Below are 7660 nucleotides of genomic sequence, written 5' to 3'. Positions count from 1 at the left end.
CAGTGGACACAAATACCTGTTATCCTGTTCACTGCGCTCTCGGTATGGCTACTTAGCTTGGACAAGGTCAAGAGCCTTGATTACAACCCAGTCCTCCTGACTCCTAGACTGGACTGCTGGCATCCAAGTCACAATTTAACCCAACAAAAACCTGTTGAGTCATCATTAGGGCCTCAACAAAGTGCTCACCCCGTGTGATGGTACAGGAGAAATACAAGACACAGAGCACTGGCCAGCAAGACCTCACAAGTGCTCGGCCAGCCCCGAAGTATGGCAGATCTGGGCATCCTACCTGAACGTGGAGGCAGATACCGGGGAGCATGGGATGGGGGTGCACTCACACACGCAAGCAGAGTTAACCTCCAGTCCTTGGCACTAAGGCCCATTTCTTCCCTGTTCCAAACTGCTCGTTAACTGTTGTAAATGTTTCCCTCAAGTCAAAGCTGCCGTGTTTCCATCTTATTTCACTGAGTTTCAAATAAGGAAATACGGTATGATTTCTAGCCCCCATATCCTACCCACATCCCACCACATGTCCTGTATTACCTAAGAAGACCCTACAATTCCATGGAAGAAACATAGGAGGTATATACAAACCCATAGTCAACTGTAAAGTGTAACAATGACAAGAAAGGAGAATATGGACTGGGGTCACCAGGAAAGCCTCCGTGGGAAGGTCAGAGTTATAAAAAGGCCTGAGAATGAACTTGAGATTGAGAAGCAGGCTGTGGATTGTATGTCTGTCGATTTTCCCTGTCCTGTATCCATTCAACCTGCTTTTCATAATAGGATCCTGATTTCTTTTGGGGAAAGACCCTTCTCCCTGGCCTTAGGGATGAGCAAGGGACCCAGGCCTGAGAAATCATGGGAATCCCAGCCCCTTGATTACAGGGATTCATTCCTAAGTGAACTGTGTACGTCTCAAGTTGGTCTAATCAGCCCCATCCCCAGGATTATTGGAAAAGAGACAATCTCTTTCTGTAGAATAACTAACCTATAGGACATAAGCCTGGAGCTGCCAAGTCAGCCCATCTAGTGCCTACCTGGATCTACAGCCAATGTAGAAGAAAGCATAGTTTAGACATGGAGAAACAGACTAAGACCGGCTCCTGGAAAAATCATCTGAACTTCTGGATCCCACTATGCCTGATGTTGAAGTTAAATGGTCCTGGATTTTAAGTTCCTCAATAACTTTAGCTTTTAGTGCAAGGCAAGTTGGATTGGGCTTCTCTTAATTGCAATGGGAAGAGCCCTAACAAATTAGATATTCATTTAAAAAAAAAAAAGGGATAAGAGAATAGCCACAGAGAATGGCATGAGCTAAAGGCAGGGATATAGGCCTTTGGGTGTCCCAACATATTCGTCAAGAGCCATACAAGATAAATAGCGGGAGGAGGCATATTATAAAAATGCCAAGTGGGGGGCTTCCCTGGTGGCGCAGTGGTTGGGAGTCCGCCTGCCGGTGCAGGGGACACGGGTTCGTGCCCCGGTCCGGGAAGATCCCACATGCCGCGGAGCGGCTGGGCCCGTGGGCCATGGCCGCTGGGCCTGCGCGTCCGGAGCCTGTGCTCCGCAACGGGAGAGGCCACAGCAGTGAGAGGCCCGCGTACCGCAAAAAAAAAAAAAGCCAAGTGGTATAAAGAGGCCTTTGGACTTCTGAGAACCAAAATCCACAGCTGAAAGTAGGCAAATACATGCCTGGACCCAAAGGCAGCTCATGTACTGGCTGGTCCAGTTACATTCTCCTCATTCAGGGAAATCCCTACCGCATGCCAGATGTTGCACATCTGTGGTTAGCATTGTTCCTTTAAAGAATAACACAGATTCTTCTCCGGGCAAGCCACACATTTTCATTTCATCCTGTGGTCAGGAGGGAAACTGTGCTCCTTCAGACGAGTTTCAGCTGACAGACTGCTCTGGGGCACGTCTTTCAGGGAAGCTGATTCATCTTCTCTGTCGGCTGCCTGTGAGGGATGCACACCTGTGTCCCAGGATGACTTCAGAGAGAAGGGAGACAAAAGACCACGTTGGGCTCCAGCTGCCTCTGCAGCCACTCTTACCGTGGAGCAGACACAAGTGCAGCCATGCCTGGTGGGCAGTCAACAATGGGGTTGTTTACGTTCAGCTCCTGGGACCCCCCCCCCCACTGGGGGCTCTTCCTCTGAATTCTGTCCCAACTGGCGGCTTTGGTCGGGGGAGACTGGCTGACATCTGGGCTTGATTTGATCCCCTACTTACCCACCTCTCAGTCATCCACATGCTACATTTTTCAACCACAGCAGAATGCAAGCTGCTCAAAGATGCTTTGATGGTGGAGCCCCAAACGGGGATGGAGGTGCAGTCAAACCATGCCCACATTTAACTGATAAGAATTCTGCTCTGTGGGCTGGGTGAGAAAGAGAAAAAAGAGACTGAAAGTGAACAAGATAATGGATATGAGTGACTTGACCTTCCATCCCACTCCTAGGGCAGATGCCCTTTAGTGAGTGTGAGAAGGTGTACATGATCTGTGGTTTCCACAGTATGTCTCAGCTCCTGTGGGCCTCTCATTTCATGAACGTCTTGCCTTGCTGAGTATACTTGTCAAAATAAGTAGAGCGAGCTGCTCTAACAAACAATACCAAATCTCAGCGGCAACACACAACAGAGGCTAATTGCTTACCCACAGTCACAGTGTGAGGTGGGTCTGGAGGTGCTCCTTGGTGACTGTCCTCTTAGCAGCGATTCAAGGATCCGGCATCTTCCATCTGTGACACTGCCGTATGAAACGCTGTGGAAGGGGCTGGAAGCTGCTGCAGGTTGGACTCTGAGATGGAGATGAGAGTGCAGGACATTTAATACGAAGTGCTCTTGGGATTAATATTAATACATGCGGAAGGGAGAGAAGGATGTAAGCGTGGGCTGAGAGGGAAGCTGAGATGCAATGCAGCCCCCAAAATGTCTCCTCCAAGCCAATGGAGAGCTCTGGGACTGGGTGGCCTTTCAGAACTGTCTTGGGTTGGGGCAGGGTGGCTGTGCTGTTCAACCTCTGTGCTTAACAGTCACTGGATGTAGACGTGGACCATCTTCCAGAAGCACCCCCAGCAGCTGAGGAATTATGTTATTCATTGCTAAAGGGAGATCTGGGTGGCTCATCACAGCATCCACCACAAGGGGACTAGAGCAGGAGTCAGCAAACCTTTGGTGAAAGGCCACATAGTCTCTGTCACAACTACTCTTCTCTGCTGTTGTTGCATGAAAGCAGCCAGAAGCAATAGGTAAACAAATGAGTGTGACTATGTCCCAATAAAATTTTATTTACAAAAACAGGCTCACGGGACATAGATGATGGAAGTAATTAAGACCCAGCTCTATCAATGACTTAGATCGCTCCTGTCCAATTTCATTGGCCAGAGCTCAGTACCTGGCCCCAATGTAACTGCATAAAGTTAGGAGATGGAGTCTTTCTATGAGTCCCAAAAGAAAATAACTGGAATTTGTGAGCATCTAGCCAGACTCTGCCACAGTGTGACTCTTGAAAATCATTTCTTAAACATGAAACAGCCCTGAAATACAGCATACATTTCCTCATCTCTATTGCTAAATAAAGTATCTTACACTTTAAACTCAAAGGAGACTTGGGAGATTTTCAAGAGTACTTCTCACTGTGTGTGGCTGTTGCTCCTTGCACTGACTTTGGAACCTAATCCCCATGTGAACTCTGACTCCACATCGTGTGAAAGGGTGAAGAACAAGAGTGATAAATTAAGAGTTTGGGATATACACACTACTATATATAAAATAGATAAATAACAAGGACCTACTGTATAGCACAGAGAACTATACTCAATATTTTATAATAACCTATAAGGGAAAAGAATCTGAAAAAAAAAGAGAAAAAATATATGTATAACTGAGTCACTTTGCTGTACACCTGAAACTAACACAACACTGTAAATCAATGAGACTTCAATTTAAAAAAACAAAACAAAACAAGAGTGAGGAGTCAGACAGACCTGGGTCTAGAGCTCAGTTCTGCCATTTACCAGCGCTAGTAACTGGTCACATTTCCTTCCTGATCCTCAGTTTCTTCTTTTCTAAAATGAGATGCTAATAGTGCCTACTTCATGTGGGTCTCGCAAGGCTGAAAATGCTGCTATATACCTAAAGCACCTAGCAGTTGGCACATAGAAAGCACTCAATAAATGCCAAAGATTATCAATTCTTTATTAAGAGAAGGAGCCTATAATAGAGGTGATCAAAGCCTGCTGGGGTGGCCCAATGCATTCCTCCATCTCCTGGACCTTGATTACATCTTCTATGAGATGATCAGAGAGTTCCCCTCGGCCTGTGGGGTCGGGATGAGTAAGAGTTTCCGTGACGCTTGTAATTAAAAATAAATAGAAAATGATAGTAATACTTACCTGACAGCGTTGCTGGGAAGATAAAGTTTATGTCAATAAAAATGTGCTGAGAGCAGAAATATGCCAGGCAGCACAGCAGATTCCAGGGGAACAAATACGAAGAAGATATTGTATTGGTTATCGATTGCCCCAGAGCTTAATGATTTAAAACAACGATAATTTTATGGCTCCCGGTTCTGTGGGTTGGCCAGGTGGCTCTTCTGCTGGTTTCAGTGGGGCTCACTCACGCAGCTGCAGTCGCCTGGTGGCTTGGCTGTGGAGTGCTCAGCTGGGACAGCTGGGAAGGCTGTCTTCCACGAGAACAAGCACAAGAATGTACCAATCCTATGTCTGCATCGTGATTGCCAGCATCCCATTGGCCACAGCAAGTCACATGGTGAAGTCCAGCATCAGTGTGGAAGGGGACCACACAAGGGCGTGGCATGGATACCGGAAGGAGAAATTCCTTCAGGGCCATTATTATAACAACTTACCCCAAATATCTTTTATGCCCTTAAGAAAGCTGTCATCTTGCCCGCACCAGATGTATCACTTTCCACAGCCCACCTTCCCTGGTATCTCCCAAGGAAACATTGAGAAGAGAATCACCCAGTGAGCTTGCATAAAATTGCATAAGTCTGACTTTCCACCCAGACCATTAGGCATTATTATATCCATCTCACATCATTAGATCACTCCTATTCAGATCCCGCTGGTCAGAACCCAGTCACATGACCCCAATATAACTGCAAAGGAGGCTGGGAAATGTAGTCTTCCAACAAGTTCTAAAACTGAGAAATGGCTCGACCCTCACAGAGGCTCTTACACTTATGTTACTTCTGCCTCCACAGGGCCCCTCACACTCTGGGAAGCTCACAGTGAGATCCTCCTTTGCCCTTTGGCTTGACTTGGCTGACAGTGGAGCAATGGAGGGGAGATGGTATAATCTGTGGGGCTTGGACTGCTGGCCTGAAGTAGGATAGGATGGCTCAGGAACATCCAGACATTAGCCCATGGTCTCAAAGTCCTGGGCATAAGCCGCTTAAATGGACGCTGGGTGGTCCGTGCAGCCCTGTAGAGTGTGCCTCTACTTACCTTCCAGGACGACAATGTAGGTTGGGCAATGGTCTGCTTTTCTAGCAAGGCAGCATTTGGTGAGTTGTTCCTCGTCAACACCAGGAGTCAACTAGGACTCCTCCCAGCACACGAAGGACAAAGCCTCACCCCTCCCTCTCAGGCCTTGGGGTGAGCCCCAGGTCTCCAGGAAGTGTCCCACATGGGGCTTCTTCTCCCCCTGTCCCCTACTTCTCTTGTCTCTCCTTGATCCTTCAATCCTCTCTTTAAGCCCTTCCCTAGATGGTATCTCCGCTCTGATTTTTTTCTAGACACGCCAACCCTCCTTAAAGGTTGGGTGGTGGGGACATCTCAGAAAGAAGGTTGAATTGAAGGAGCTGAAGGAAAGCAGGACCATGGGGAGACCACCAGGCTAATAAGACTCAGGGGACAGATAGAAAAGATACTTAATTGGTAGAACCAGTAGAACTTGATGATGTGGGGCTAAAATGTGGGCCTCATTGGGCTTCCCTGGTGGCGCAGTGGTTGAGAGTCCGCCTGCCGATGCAGGGGACACGGGTTCGTGCCCCGGTCCGGGAAGATCCCACATGCCGCGGAGTGGCTGGGCCCGTGAGCCATGGCCGCTGAGCCTGCGCGTCCGGAGCCTGTGCTCCGCAGCGGGAGAGGCCACAGCGGTGAGAGGCCCGCGTGCCGCAAAAAAAAAAAAAAAAAAAAAAAAATGTGGGCCTCCTGTTCAAAGTGCAGAAATGCCCTTAAAGGTGTTAAAATATTAAATTTTTTCTTTCTTCCACAGTCTCTCTTGTAACTTTTCATGGTCCTTTTTCTTTGCTATTTAATGTCATTCTAAGTAAAGAAAAATTAAAATTTTACAATTATTAGCACAAATTTTTTACCATTCATCTTTATCTTGTGCAATGTCTGTTTTAAATGCAAATATAAGAGCACTTAACTCATACACAGAATCATCAAAAGTGCACAATTCTTGTTTCAGAGCCCTTGCATGCCTATGTATTTTGTTTTTGCCAGAAGAGCAGAAAATCTGCACAAAGCTAACCCAATTGTTTTCATTTCTTAGTAATACATGCACATCCAGCAAGAATGATGAGGAAGGAAGGAAGAAAGGAAAGGAAAAGGAATTACAGGTTGCCCTATGTTTCCCTTTCCTTCCCTATCTTCATTTTCAGCCTAAGCAAGGGTATGATAGGGTTCCTTGGTTGTTTGTTTCTTAGAACACCACTGTCTTCTTTCTGTGTTCCAAGAACATTCTGTCTAAAATGGAAAGCATGGCCTCTTGGAGTGGTCAGTGCCTCTATTTAGCCGTCCATAGACATAACACACTTGCCTTATACACTGGTTCCCCCTTATCCGTGGTTTCTCTTTCCACAGTTTCAGTGACCTGTGGTCAACCGAGGTCTGAAAATATTATATGGAAAATTCCAGAAATATATAACTCATAAGTTTTAAATTGCACGCCATTCTAAGCTGTGTGATGAAATCTCACACTATCCTGCTCCATCCCATCTGGGATATGAATCATCCCTCCGTCCAGCGTATCCCGCCCGTTAGTTGGTTGGTCACTCAGTAACCATCTAGGTTATCAGATCAACTGTCAAGGTAACGCAGTGCCCTTATTTTGCTTACTAATGGTCCCCAAAGGACAAGAGTTGTGATGCTGGCAGTTCAGATCTGCCAAAGAGAAGCCATAAAAGTGCTTCCTTAAAGTTCTCGACTTAATAAGGAAAGAAAAAATCATAAGCCTAGGTTGCTAAGATCTACTGTAAGAACGAATCTTCTATCTGTGAAATTGTGAAGAAGGAAAAAGACATTTATGCCAGTTTCGCTGTTGCACCTCAAACTGCCAAAGTTAGGACCACAGTGCATAAGTGCTTAGCTGAGATGGAAAAGGCGTTACATTTGTACAAGATATTTTGAGAGACCACATTCACATACCTTTTATTATGGTGTATTGTTATAATTGTTCTAATTTGTTAGTAGTTATTGTTGTTAATCTCTTCCTGTGCCTACTTATAAATTGAACTTTATCATAGGTAGGTATGTATAAGGAAAAGCAGTATTTATGGGGTTTGGTACTATCTGCGGTTTCCGGCATCCTTTGGGGGTCTTGGAACATGTCCCCCACAGATAAGGGGTACTACTCTATTTATCTGGAGTCTCACTGAACCCCTCCACGTCATGAGTCCACT

General features: G+C 46.2%; 1 long non-coding RNA gene across 1 annotated transcript; it reads right to left on the bottom strand.

Moving 5' to 3' along the window:
• Window positions 1-2253: 2253 nt before the first annotated feature.
• LOC307194355 lies at window positions 2254-4665 on the bottom strand. Its single transcript, XR_013830554.1, has 3 exons — window positions 4404-4665; window positions 2663-2806; window positions 2254-2386 (listed from the first exon to the last, which is right to left on the bottom strand). It is a non-coding gene; the product is annotated as an uncharacterized lncRNA (long non-coding RNA).
• Window positions 4666-7660: the final 2995 nt, after the last annotated feature.

The sequence above is a fragment of the Stenella coeruleoalba genome (assembly GCF_951394435.1).
Source record: "Stenella coeruleoalba genome assembly, chromosome: 11".
NCBI lineage: Eukaryota > Metazoa > Chordata > Mammalia > Artiodactyla > Delphinidae > Stenella > Stenella coeruleoalba.
This window is presented reverse-complemented; position numbering and strand designations above follow the sequence as displayed.